This window comes from Panthera tigris, chromosome D3 (genome assembly GCF_018350195.1).
Source record: "Panthera tigris isolate Pti1 chromosome D3, P.tigris_Pti1_mat1.1, whole genome shotgun sequence".
In the NCBI taxonomy this organism is placed as follows: domain Eukaryota; kingdom Metazoa; phylum Chordata; class Mammalia; order Carnivora; family Felidae; genus Panthera; species Panthera tigris.
The window spans coordinates 32,697,830-32,712,225 of record NC_056671.1 but is presented as its reverse complement, the minus strand read 5'-3'; the positions used below and the strand labels follow the sequence as shown (position 1 = coordinate 32,712,225).

The 14,396-nt window shown below is 40.3% G+C and overlaps 1 protein-coding gene across 18 annotated transcripts in view; it reads right to left on the bottom strand.

Moving 5' to 3' along the window:
• MPPE1 (metallophosphoesterase 1) overlaps window positions 1-14,396 on the bottom strand; it is a 56,929-nt gene that overhangs the window by 26,478 nt on the left and 16,055 nt on the right. For 13 of the 18 annotated variants that reach the window (XM_042961328.1, XM_042961331.1, XM_042961334.1 and 10 more), the window contains one exon: window positions 10,548-10,632. The exons of 2 other annotated variants lie outside the window; for them this stretch is intronic. The gene's annotated coding sequence lies outside the window, so the exon portion shown is untranslated. Of the gene's footprint in view, window positions 1-2,317; window positions 2,348-2,776; window positions 2,797-3,394; window positions 3,801-10,547; window positions 10,633-14,396 lie in introns of those variants that run through there. 3 more of the 18 variants (XM_015539171.2, XM_015539173.2, XM_015539172.2) reach the window with 3 other exon arrangements.

Genomic DNA, 14,396 nt, shown 5'->3' with positions numbered 1-14,396 from the left:
ATTTTGCTGTGATAATGCTATTGTGGTTAATTTTTTTTTTAAGGTTAGAGAAACTAAAGTACAGCCAAATTATAAGATTTCTGGAATTTGCTTTAATATTGCAGGAAATTAAAAAACAAACGGAAGTAGGAGAAGAAACAACATTGGCAAAATGTTGGTAATGTTGAAGCAAGAAGAGGGGTGCATGGCATAGTGGGTAGAAGAACAATGGCCCCCCAGAGACTTTCACATCCCAATCTCCGGACCTGTGACTATGTTACCTTGCATGGGAAAAGGGACTTTGCAAGTGTGATTAAGGTTAAGGACTCTGAGGTGAGAAGTTCGCCTGGGTTATCCAGTCTAATCAGTGGGTCCTTCCCTATGGAAGGACAGCTGTGTCAGTTAGGGGAGGTAACACAGGAGTGTGTCAGTCCTATAACAAAACACAAAATACTGAGTGGCTTATCAACAACACAAATGTATTTCTCAAACTTGTGGATGCTGGAAATATAAGACTGAGGTACCAGTATGGTTGCTGAAAATTGGGAGCCACCTTCCTGGTTCATCACTGGCACCTTCTCACTGTGCCCTCACATGGTAGAAGGGGTGAGGGAGCCCCAGGAAGTCTCTTCTATAAGAACACTGATCCCATTCATGAAGCCTCCACCCTCAGGACCGGACACCTCCCCAAAGCCTCACCTCTAAACACCATCACCATGGTCATTAGGATTTCAACATGTGAATTTTGGAGGGACACAAACATTCAGTGCGTAGCAGACCGTCAGAGAGATGCAGCCTAACAAGGACTCCACCTGCTGTTAGTGATGTTGAAGATGGAGGAAGGAAGGGGCCACAAGCCAAGGAATGTGGGCACGTAGCCCCCTAGAAGCTGTAAAAGGCAAGGAAATGGATTCGTTCACAGAACCACCTTGATTAGCCCAGTGAGACTTCATTTGGACCACTGACCTACAGAACAATAACAAGTTTGTGTAGCCTTAAGTCACTAAATTCATAGTGATTTGTTACAGCAGCAATAGAAAACCAATATAAGCATTCATTATATTTCTCTCCACTCTTGTGTATGGTTAAAATTTTTTGTAATGTTGCTAAGTCCAAAAAACATAGACCTAACTATGAAATACATTTTAAAAGTACTTCATGGGGTGCACAGGTGGCTCAGTCAGTTAAGCATCTGACTCTTAATTTTGCCTCAAGTCATGATCTTGGAAGCATCTGAGGGGAGTGTTGGGGCCTGAGGAGAGGGTGGCTGAAGTGGAGGCTGCAGAGGCAGGCCCGGGACATACGGGTAGGACAGATGTGCCAAGGTGTCTGGTGTTATTTGGCAGCTGGGTGTTTTTCTTCAGTGCCATGATTTGGGACCCCCATGGACAAGGTGGCGAATGGTATGAGGTAGGCAGGAGTGTAGAGCGAGCAGAAGGGCTCGGGGACTTACCTTAGGGAAGCAGGATTAGGGAAAGTACACAGGGAATAATTGTCATGGGGTACCTCTGGGTCTGGTCTATGGATGAGGATGGGCCCCATGGGGTACGTGTGTGGGGTGCAGCCTTGGGACAGCTGGGTTCAGGTGGCAGCCAGGTGGGTCTCACCCCTGTAGCTAAAGCTTCCACAGGGAGGGACTCTATGGTCACTTCCAACCAGAGGCCACGGTTTTGTGACTGTCCTGTGTTCTCTGGGTTAAGAGAGCTCTTCTGGGCAAGAAGCAGGAAAGATGGCAGGGGGTAAGGGACAAGGTCATCCTCAACGAGAATGATCAGCTCACAGTTGTGAGACTGAGCCCCATGTCGGGCGCCATGCATTGACAGTACAGAGTCTGCTTGGGATTCTCTCTCCTTCTCTCTCTGCCCCTCCTCTGCTCATCCTCTCTCTCTGTCTCCTTCTCAAAATAAATAAACTTAAAAAAATAAAAGTACTTCATTTATACCTGAAGCATAACAGAATCCGACTTAACAAAATTATTATGATGCATTTTAATTTGAAAAAGAATTATATGATATGTCCTTTTAAAAAGTATCATTAAAAGTATAATTAATATGTGAAGGGATGGAAAAGCATTTATCATACAAATGGAAGTGACAAGAAAGCCAGGGTAGCAATACTTATTATCAGACAAAATAGACTTTAAAACAAAGACTGTAACAAGAGACAAAGAAGGACACTATATAATCATAAAGAGAACAGTTCAACAAGAAGATGTAATAATTATAAGTATTTATGCTCTCAACGTGGAAGCAACCAAATACATAAATCAGCTAGTAACAAACATAAAGGAAGTAATTGATAGTAATACAATAGTACCAGAATTTAATACCCCACTTACATCAATGGATAGATTATCCAAACACAAAATCAACAAGGAAACAGTGGCATTGAATGACACAATGGACCAGATGGATCTAACAGATATATTCAGAACATCCCATCCTAAAACAGCAGATAACACATTCTTTTCAAGAACACATGATACATTCTCCAGAATAGATCACATGTTAAGTCACAAAACAAGTCTTAACAAATTCAAAAAGATTGAAGTCATACCATGCATCTTTTCCAGGCACAATGCTATGAAACTAGAAATTGACCACAAGAAAAAATGTGGAAAGACCACAAATATATGGAGGCTAAATAACATGCTATTAAACAATGAATGAGTCAACCAAGAAATAAAAGAAATCAAACAATATATGGAGACAAATGAAAACGAAAACACGATGGTCCAAAATCTTTGGGCTGCAGCAAAAGCTTTTTAAGAGAGAAGATTATAGCAATGCAGACCTACCTCAAGAAGCAAGAAAAATCTCAAACAACCTAACCTTGTATCTAGCAGGGCTAGAAAAAGAAGAAAAACAAAAACAAAACCAGTAGAAGGAAGGAAATAATAGATTAGAACAGAAAGTTAGCAGAAACTAAAAAACAATAGGACAGATTGTTCCACATAGAACAATAGAACAGATGAAACCAGGAGCTGCTTCTTTGAAAAGATCAACAAATTGATAACCTTTAACCAGACTCAGAAAGAAAGAAAGAAAGAAAGAAAGAAAGAAAGAAAGAAAGAAAGAAAGAAAAGAAGACTCAAATAAAATCAGGAATGAAAGAGGAGAAATAACAACTGACATCACAGAAATACAAAGGATTATAAAAGAACATTATGATAAATTATATGCCAACAACTTGGACAACCTAGAAGAAATAGGTAAATTCCTAGAAGCATATACACTCCCAAAAGTAAATCAGGAAGAAAGTGAAAATGTGAATAGATCAATTACCAGCAAAGAAATTGAATCAGTAATCAAAAAATTCCCAACAAACAAAAGTCCAGGACCAGACAGCCTCAGGGACATAGTTGAGCAATCATTCTGGCACTTTAACCATAATTGCCCTATAGAAAAATATTTACCTGCATCCTGTGCATGAACACCTTGGAGAAAAGTGAAACACATGAAGCAGAAACTCCAGAGTATCCAGCTATTTGCATTCTTGCCTTCGTTCACCCATGCAATGCAACAGACATGCACTGAGACTTTCTGTTCCTAGGGGCTAAATTTTCACAGATTATTCTAGGGATTGTGCTGTGAGATAGAGACGAAGCTGAGGGGAGAGACAGTATGAATCCTGACATTCAGCAGAAGGACTTTTGTGTATTTGCTTTCTATAGCTGGGTAACAAGTTACCACAAACTGAGCAGTCTACAACATTCTGCTTCGAGTCTTCCTCCAGTTCATGGTTGCTGGGAGAATTCAGCTCCATGTGATTATAGGACTAAGCTCTCAGCTCCCAGGACCTCCCGCTGTGCCTGCCCCGTGGCACTTCCCATAGCATGGCAGTTGCTTCTTCAAGGCCAACCAGAGGGCATCTGCTGCTGTTGATTCAAATCTATCTGACTTCTTCTGTTTCTTCTCTAGACCTAAAGGAGTCCCATGATAAACCAGGCCCACCTAAAATAATCTCTCTTTTGATTGACTTAATGTCAATTTGTTAGGGACCTTAAATACCTTTACACTTCACTATTACAATATATCACACCCTACTCACAGGAGTGGTAGTCTGCCACATTCGTAGGTCCCACCTTCACTCAAAGGGAAGATTCAACAGGATGTATACACTGGGAGTCATGTTGGGGGACAATGTAGTGTTCTATCTGCCCTACATGATATTCTGCCCTCATTTCAAGAGAAAAGCCAAAGTCCAGAGAGTCCCAGGATATCTGACAGAGCAGACTCCTGACTCGGCTATACACAGTACTGAACTCTATAGACAATCACCAGAAAAATTTTAAAAAAGGCACCAAAACCAAACTGTGAAGGGCTGGGGGAGGGGGAGGGAGGGAGAGGGGGAGATACAAGTATGCAAACAGCAAAAAAGCAAATCGAACACAAAAGCAGAATGAGAGCTCACTAACAATTTTATAAATGAGAGAATTGTTTTCATGTAAATTACTATTCTCAGTTTATCTGGTTTATCAATCTTGATTTGACACATTGAGTTCTTGCTCAAGATGGCAAAAGAGCTTAAAGGAGCCATTTCCTACCTCGGTTATCCATTTGCAACTTAGATTTGGTTCTTTGACCATTGCGATTTTTTTCTTAAGGTAAACATCCTTTGGGGGATGGAAACATTTTCCCTTCCTGTACTGTAGGTTCTTTAACTGGTCGAATCAAATTGATAAGAACAGATTAACAGGTAAAAACAAACAAATTTCAGGGCGCCTGGCTGGCTCAGTCAGTAGAACATGTGACTCTTGATCCAGAGTCATGGGTTCAGGCCCCACACTAGACATGGAGCCTACTTACACACACACACACACACACACACACACACACACACACACTTTTTACTATTAAATAACAAAAATTCAACTGAGGAAATTTTAAAGATCTAATTGGCTTTATTCATGAATTCATGAATCACCGACAGCCCATCTAGCAAGGAGAGGAGAGCTCCAAAGGGCTACAGAAAGGGAAAGTTTTTAAAGGCAGGACAAATAAGTCATAAACAGGAAAAAAAATTATTTCAAGTGAGGTCACCTTCATTTGGGGACAAAAGGGTCTTATTAGGTGGGTACTTCATCTTTCTTTGGGGGCAGAGAGGGCCTATGTGCCACATTACCTTATTGATGCTGACCACAAAATTCCTGACTGCTCAGTTAAGACTACATTTCTGGTGAAGGTTGCAGCCACAATTAGATTAGGTATTAAGCCCTGGTTTGGTGACATGGCCTAGCACAAGTGACTCCATTTTGGGCTTGTGGTTTCTTTTTAACAGTATTTACAAGAGCCCCATAAAAATATAAGATCCAGGGGCACCTGGGTGGCTCAATCAGTTAAGCATCTGACTCTTGATCTCAGCTCGGGTCTTGATTTCAGAGTCGTCAGTCAGTTCAAGCTCCATGTTGGGCTCCATGCTGGGCATGAAGCCTACTCAAACAAACAAACAAACAAACAAAAAACATACATATATATATGTATATACATACATGGCTCAGTCGGTTAAGCGGCCATGTGTCGGTTAAGCGGCCATGTGTCGGTTAAGTGGCCATGTGTCGGTTAAGCGGCCGACTTCGGCTCAGGTCATGATCTCATGGTCCGTGAGTTCAAGCCCCGCGTCGGGCTCTGTGCTGACAGTTCAGAGCCTGGAGCCTGCTTCAAATTTTCTCTCTTCCTGTCTCTCTGCCCCTCCCCTGCTCATTCTCTGCCTCTTTGTTTCCCTCTCAAAAATAAATAAACATTAAAAAAAAAAAAAAAAAAAAGAGGAAACCTGAAACAGCATTGAGTTTCCCCTATGGAAGGAACATCATCAAAAAATAGGAAGGTCATCCATCCAATAACAGTAAATGCAAGAAGCCCACGAATAGACCTGAAGGGTTAGAACAATCCTTCCTTCTCCACAGGGATAAAGATAAGACCCTCCATGGGGTGGAAACTCCTAGGATGCAATAAGAATTTTTCAGGACAAGGACAAGAGAAATGTGGAAAAGAGAAAGGACAGAGAAAAGAAGGAAAAGAGAAATTTCAGTAGGCAAGCTTGCATATTTTAACATACTCACGAAAAACAGAAGGCATTGTTAAGTGAACTGGCAAAAGCGCTCCTTTTGGATACCGAGAAGTAAATTCACGTAAGAATGTGCATTAGAAAAGAATCATGGTTGGGGAGCCTGGGTGGCTTAGTCCATTAAGTGACGGACTCTTGATTTAGGCTCAGGTCATGATCTCACCGTTTGTGAGTTCAAGCCCTGCATCGGGCTCTGTGCTGACAGTGCGGAGCCTGCTTGGGATTCTCTCTCTCCCCTCTCTCTCTGCTCCTACCCCACTTGTCCTCTCTCTCTCAAAATAGATAAACTTAAAAAAAATTTTTTTAAAGAATCATGGTTGAAAACTATCAAAGTTATCATCAGAAGAAAATTGGGCAAGAAGTAGAGTAACATCCCTACAGACAACAAAAGCCACAAAGACATGCCCACGAAACACACCCGAGCCAGAGCCTCTGATTTCAAAACAAGCTAACGGCATCACGAGAATGAAGGAAGACTAAATCAGGACTAGGGAAACTCAGAAAGGAAGTAACAACTCAGGAAAGAATTGGAAATAAGAGAAGAAAAATGAAGAAATAGAAACTAAAAGGACCATGAAAGGAAATCAACAATGATCTTAGAATCAAAAAGAAATGGAGGAAAGGTAAAATGAGCTTCAAAGAATATGACAAATATGGAGGACAGGCAAGAATATCTTACAGATAACAGGAGTCCCTAAAGATGAAAAGTAATAGCAGAGAACAATTCTAAAACCTGTAATTCAAGAAGGTTTTTCTGAATTAAAAAATGCACATATTCGAAGCATATTGAAAGCACTCCCTATGTACCTGAGAATATTAATTCAGAATGTTCAGCATTAAGACACATTCCAGTAAGATGATGAGATTTTTAAACAAAAATGCTAAGAAAATATATTTGGGCATCTAGGCAAAAAGTGATTTATGAGGGAAAAATATTGATATTGTAGGAACTAGGGCAGGCCACCCCAAGATGGGCTACTTTGGCACGAAGATTATTGTGAGTCGAAAAAGCAATCAAAACCCAGCAGATACATAAAAAAAAGCTCTTTACTTCCCCCACAAGTGCCTAAAAAGAATTCGAGGACCTGTTCTGGGAAGGGAGCTATCACCACAGATCACCACATTATACTACCAGGTGTGGTTGACAAGAAGGAGCCTAGCAAGACCTGTTGACCAAAGTCCTCTATGTCCCATGTGTCCGAGTGGCTCAGCAAACATTTATTTACCAAGCATTTACTCTTTTTCATTATTCCTGAGGATTGTATGTCTTCCCGTGAAGTCCCGGACCCCTACCCCCTTGAGGGACACATGCACGCCTCATTCTGAGTGTCTTTGGAATCTCCGTGTTTCTGTGGATTCCCCGTTAAGTACACTGTTACATTTGATTCTCCCCTGTGGATCTGTCCCATGTCAATTTGATTCTTAGTCCAGCTAGAAAGACCTTGAAGGGGACAGGAGTTCTTGCTCCCTGACAAAATTATCGTCCGACTTTGACAGGAGAAAACAGAGTATACCTACTCTGATTTCATGAGGAAAGAAAATGTGACCAAGGATTTTTATATGCAGCAAAATGGAATTCAAGTGTTAGAGTCATAGACAACTGTTATCAACATGCGAGAATTCAGAGAATTGAGTTCCCATGATTTCTTCCAGAAAACAAGCTTTGGACAATTGAAGGGACGAGGAGAGACATTGATGTAAAAGCATTGATGGTGAACATCGGAGATACAGTTCCTTTTGAACTCAGACCAAGTTCTGGTTAAAAGAGAGAGTATGGTATGTAATAGCTATGCACCCTGACAAAATAGATGTAGAACAACTTTTTTTTTTTTAATAGAAGAATGGAGAGCACAATGCAAAAACAAATTGCTGTTTTCAGTAAGCGTATTGCTAACAATGGTATTTATGGTGTTACTCTAACAGTTTTGCATGTATAACAGGGGTAAGGCAACTTAATAATTGTGGGATATTCTAATCTATTAGGCCCTGTGCCCCTTACACCAGGACTCTTGGCATGGAAGAAAGGAGATACAGACAGGGGTATGCTGAAGCCATGTGCGCTGTTCCCAAATCCACAAGCAGTGACATCACACTGGTAACATCACTTGGAATCAGCCATGCTGGGGGTGTGTACCCCACTGTCAGGGAGGAAGAATATCCTGCCCCCTTCAAGGTCTCCCTAGCTGGACTAAGAATCAAATTGACATGAGACAGGTTAACAGAAGAAAGTCAAACTTAATGCCGTATGTTCCGGGAATCCACACAGACATGGAAATTCCAAATGAGGTATATATGTCATCCTGAACTAAGAAGAAAGCGGTAAGGGTCTGGGACTTCAGAGGGAAGGCATGCAATTCACATATCTTTGCCTCACCATACACGTGGGTCACTCAGATAAAGTTTATCTCTGGTAAGAATTCTTATTCTTGGAAAGAGCCCCAATTGAGATTCTTCTACATAGTTAAGGGAGGAGCAAAAGTTTCTCTTGAGCCCACAGGGTCTCCATCACCTTCAGCCCAAGATAGTCCACAGGCGAAAGGGATACATTTGGGGAAACCTGCCCCAACCTCTTCGCTATGGAAACTTGTGAAGGAGACCAGAACATGCCACTTTGGCATAATGATTATTTTTACCTTGAAGGCACTGAGAAACAACAAACACGGCAAGAGTCTACACCACCACACCCCATCTGACTAAAAGCAGGGCATACCTTTCACTTCCATTCATAATGGAAATTTCCATTTTTAAAGACGTCCCCTTCTCCTGTACTGGAAAACAAGTCACCTGAGACTGCCTAACAAACCTTACTAATATATACTTCTCCTAGTCACCTTCCCACAATTTACCAAATCCCCAGTTTGCTTTGTCTAGCATCTACCCCACAATTATCATCCTTTTTTAAAATGACATACAAGCCCCAGGCCTAACTGCTTCTCCAAGTTTTTATTTCTTTTCTGAGAAGGCGCTGTGTGCCTGCAAAATAAACTTTTCCTGTTACTCTGTCTCATAGCTTTAAATCACAGGCCCCACTCACCGAACCTCAGAGAATAGAGGAAAAGATGGTTGTTTTTTGGTTTTTCGGTTTTTGGTTTTTTTGTTTTTTTTTGTTGTTTTTTTTTGTTTGTTTGTTTTTTTACTCCACTAGAGTTTTGACTATCACAAAGGACAGGTGGGACACCTCAATCATTTTAGAGGTTGTAGCTGAGAACTCAGGATGTCTGACAAAGCTGGCAAAAAGTAAAAATTCATACCAAGTCAGCCTCACAGATTTCTGATCAAATGAGGACAGCAAGAGCCTCTCTTTATCTATATTTGGATTTGCAGGAGGAAACACTTGGAAGAACCAGTTCTTTGGGTATTACTCTTGGGTGACTCTTGGTTTTGAGAACTCTTTGGTTATTGATCCTTGCTCTCCCAAGGACAGCCATTGCTTTCCTTATTGTCCATTTCGTGTCAGGCTGTCAGACCTGCATCTGCAAACAGCCAACCTTCAGGTTGGGGAACCCCAAGAACTTGTAGTTGACCATACAGAGATGTGGGCTGCACTCCACTGTTGCTGATATCCTACTGACTATTGCCAGAGATCAGGAAGCTCACTTAAGTCTTTCTTTCTTTCTTTTTTAATTTTTTAAAATGTTTATTTATTTTTGAGAGAGACAGAGCGTGAGCAGGGGAGGGGCAGAGAGAGAGGGAGACACAGAATCCGAAGCAGTCTCCAGGCTCTGAGCTGTCAGCACGAGCCCGACGTGGGGCTCAAACCCATGAACCCCACGTGAGATCATGACCTGAGCCGAAGTCGGAAACGTAACCAACTGAGCCACCCAAGCGCCCAAGTCTTTCTTTCTTCTGGCTGCCTTTGGGGGTAGCTCTAGATCATGGTAGCTGCGTCTTTTGCACCCACTTTGGAAATCCTCTTGGGTCCCTGGTTAGGCTATAAAGAGGCATAATTATTGACTTTGGTTTTGAGTCACATTTGTAATAGGTATGCCTTTGGAAAGAAACAAAGTGGGAGGGTCAATACTGCCAGGAAAATTCAACGTTTGTCTTCACCAAACCTGATAATAATACATTTGAAAGGATTTTTTAAGAGTCTGTGGTCAGAAGTTGCCCAATTGGAGGCCAGCATTCAGGGCCCAAGAGGAGCTGTTTTTAAGGCCTCCTCACCTATGAATAACTGGGCTAAAATGGAACTATGTACTCAGAGGAAAAGAAAACAAACTCTAGCCTTTGTGGAATGACTTAAAAACATCCCAAAGGCACATAGCTATAAATCTGGAATTTGGGAATCCTCAGATTTTCATCTTAGTCAGAAATCTTTCTGAAATAAAGAAACAAATTCAAAACAATGTAGTTGGATGAGAGTCACCCCCTTGATATTATCATTGAGGTGACCGAATTCTTTGAGGAATTAAAAACAACTGACCCCATCTTACTAATCGAATCTTTACAAAGACAGAAAGTGACACCCTAGAAGTAATTCAAAGCCCAGACATCCCTCTTACCAATTCCCACATCTCCCTTGTTCATCTGAAGACTCTTGCAGATACTGTGAAAGGTCAGGACATTGGAAATAGAACTGTTCTGCACCTAAGAAAAAAACAAAAGGGGGGAACTTTCTAAGTATCAGTTGCCCCAAACCTCTGATGATAGGAACTGTTGTTTCAAGAAGCCAAGAAACCTCTCTTAAATGGAAACTTCCAAGGAGGTAACTGTTGGTCCCTCAACTGAAGGGCTCCTTACTCTAACTTCCCAAAAATGAACTAGATATTTTATCCACTCAGATGAGCTTTTAAAATCCTCAATCTGTTGGTGTTTCCAAAAGAGCTCTTGCCCAAAATTCAGTCCACAGCCACTATCACTACATATCAGGGCAAATGAAAGTCTTCCCCCCAAATATTGGTAGGCTTCATTGAGCAGGTAGCCTAAACCTGTTCCACCTGCCAGAAACACAGTTTGGATCCAGCCATTTTATATAAACCTGTGGGATTTGAATGCTATGTTGGCCTGACTCATGGCTAAAATTTTAGGATGCAAGCTTTAAGATTCTTGTGTCCGTCTGCATGTTTGTGTCTATGTATGTACGATGCGTGTATGTGGCATTTTCTCCCTCCAGAGGGTATTGCCAGAATTAATCTAAAATCCCATATAAGAGATCTATTTTAATTGGCTTAGAAAAACACAAGCACTTACACCAATTAGATATTGCTAAAACTTTCAGAAAAATTGGAACTAATCCAAGTACCTTTTAAGTTCACGTGAACTGGAATCATCTTTGGAAAATGGGGCTAATTTAATATTACTGGTTTAATAAAAACAGGCATGTCTTCAGAGTCGTCAGCATTTAGGATAATGGAGGCATGTGTTTATATTCTACTTGGGTTTACTACTCAAATAAGCTTAAGTTATTTCTACTAGATATTTAAGATTGTTGAATTCATTAAACAAGGAGCCCATCACACTGAAGTGACTCTAATGCTCTTGGCAACTCACCTAAGCAAACTAAAACCAAGGTCTATAAATAGCTCAGGGTTGTGAATTTGAAACCTAAGGACAACCAAGCACCAACAGCCAACTAGACTTTATGCTGTAAACAATCAGTGATTTTCTGACTTGGTTTCCACACCTTCTCTGAGTCTTTCCCCAGGCTCCTGTCCATAGAGTGCCTTCTAACCCCTTCCAGTTTGATGCTGCCCCATCTGAATAGACTTTTGCTCAAATAAACTCTTTTCTTTTTTTTGTTGAGGTGGAGTCATCACACAACATTACAATAGGTTCAGGTGTACAACATAGTGATTCAACAACTCTATATACATTATGCTATACTCACTGCGAGTGGAGCTGCCATCTTTCGCCAGACAATATATTATACTACCATTGACTATATTCCCTGTGCTGTACCTTTCATTCCCATTACTTATTCATTCCATACCTGGAAGCCAGTCCCTCCCACACCCCTTCAACCATGCTACCCCTGCTCCACCCCCTTCCCTCTGGCAACCATCAGTTTGTTCTCTGTATTTACGGATCTGTTTCTGGGCTTTTTGTTTGTTTGTTTTCTAGATTCTACATATAAGTGAAATCATACGGTATCTGTCTTTCTCTGTCTGACTTCTTTCACTTAGCGTAATACCCCCTGGGTCTATCCATGTCGTTGCAAATGGCAAGATCTCATTCTTTTTTTTTCACAGCTGAATAATATTCCATCGTAAATATATGCCACATCTACTTTATCCATTCATCTATTGATGGACACAGGTTGCTTCCATATCAAATAAACTCTCAAAATTTTTAATATGCCTCACTTCATCTTTTAACAAGATCATAAAATTACAATTTATCCTAAGAATAAAAAATAGAGCAAATTAATTGTCTGATGTATGTCAAACACAGCAATAAAAAAAAAGGAAGTCGTATGTTTAAATTTTTGGTTCTTTACTTCTGTGACTTTTTTTTTTAATATATGAAATTTATTGACAAATTGGTTTCCATACAACACCCAGTGCTCATCCCAAAAGATGCCCTCTTTAATACCCATCACCTACCCTCTCCTCCCTCCCACCCCCCATCAACCTTCAGTTTGTTCTCAGTTTTTAAGAGTGTCCTTATGCTTTGGCTCTCTCCCAGTCTAACCTCATTTTTTTTTTTTTTTTTACTTCTGTGACTTTTGATACTTGCCAAACAAGCATATGTTACACAATTTGTCAACAACACCAAAATTACTTAAGATGATGGCTAGCTTACTAATGTCTCGTACGATTTTCATGAGCAGTCCAAAAATAATCATTAGGAACATATGAATTAAATAGATGTAAGTGGTATAAAAGTTTATAAATGAATCCTTCAACAATACTTCCGTTTTATAATATGTCTGCTTGAAAATAACTTCCAAAATCTTTCTGGTAACTTAAAACCTTAGAGTTATACTAGGTTAAGTTAAATGATAGATATTTGTTGAGTATTTAGATCATTTCTAAATAAGATAAAATGTGAAAATATTATTTTTTTCCTAATTCATTTTATTTATTTATTTATTTATCTATTTATTTAGTATGCTTACATTCTGTTTTTTTTTAATTTTTTTAATTTACATCCAAATTAGTTAGCATATAGAGTGACAATGATTTCAGGGATAGATTCCTTGATGCCCCTTACCCATTTAGTCCATCCCCCCTCCCACACCCCCTCCTGTAACCCTCTGTTTGTTCTCCATATTTATGAGTCTCTTATGTTTTGTTCCCCTCCCTGTTTTTACATTATTTTTGCTTCCCTTCCCTTATGTTCATCTGTTCTGGGTCTGTTCTGGGTCTTAAAGTCCTCATATGAATGAAGTCATATGATATTTGTCTTTCTCTGACTACTTTCTCTTAGCATGATACCCTCTATTCCATCCATGTAGTTGCAAATGGCAAGATTTCATTCTTTTTGATTGCCGAGTAATAGTATATATATATACCACATCTTCTTTATTCATTCATCCATCGATGGACATTTGGGCTCTTTCCATACTTTGGCTATTGTTGATAGTGCTGCTATAAACATTGGGGTGCATGTGCCCCTTCGAAACAGCACACCTCTATCCCTTGGATAAATACCTAGTAGTGCAATTGCTGGGTTGTAGGGTAGTTCTAATTTTAGGTTTTTGAGGAACCTCCATACTGTTTTCCAGAGTGGCTGCACCAGTTTGCATTCCCACAAGCAGTGCAAAAGAGATCCTCTTTCTCCGCATCCTGGCCAACATCTGTTATTGCCTGAGTTGTTAATGCTACCCATTCTGACAGGTATGAGGTGGTATATCATTGTGGTTTTGATCTGTATTTGCCTGATGATGAGTAATGTGGAGCATTTTTTCATGTGTCGGTTGGCCATCTGGATGTCTTCTTTGGAGAAGTGTCTGTTCATGCCTTTTGCCCATTTCTTCACTGGATCATTTGTTTTTTGGGTGTTGAGTTTGATAAGTTCTTTATAGATTTTGGATCCTAACCCTTTATCTGATATGTCGTTTGCAAATATCTTCTCCCATTCTGTTGGTTGCCTTTTAGTTTTGCTGATTATTTCCTTTGGTGTACAGAAGCTTTTAATTTTGATGAGGTCCCAGTAGTTCATTTTTGCTTTTGTCTCCCTTGTCTCCAGAGACGTGTTGAGTTAGAAGTTGCTGCGGCCAAGGTCAAAGAGGTTTTTGCCTGCTTTTTCCTCGAGGATTTTGATAGCTTCCTGTCTTACATTTAAGTCTTTTATCCATTTTGAGTTCATTTTTGTGTATGTTGTAAGAAAGTGGTCCAGGTTCATTTTTCCACATGTGGCTGTCCAGTTTTCCCAGAACCACTTGCTGAAGACACTGTCTTTATTTCATT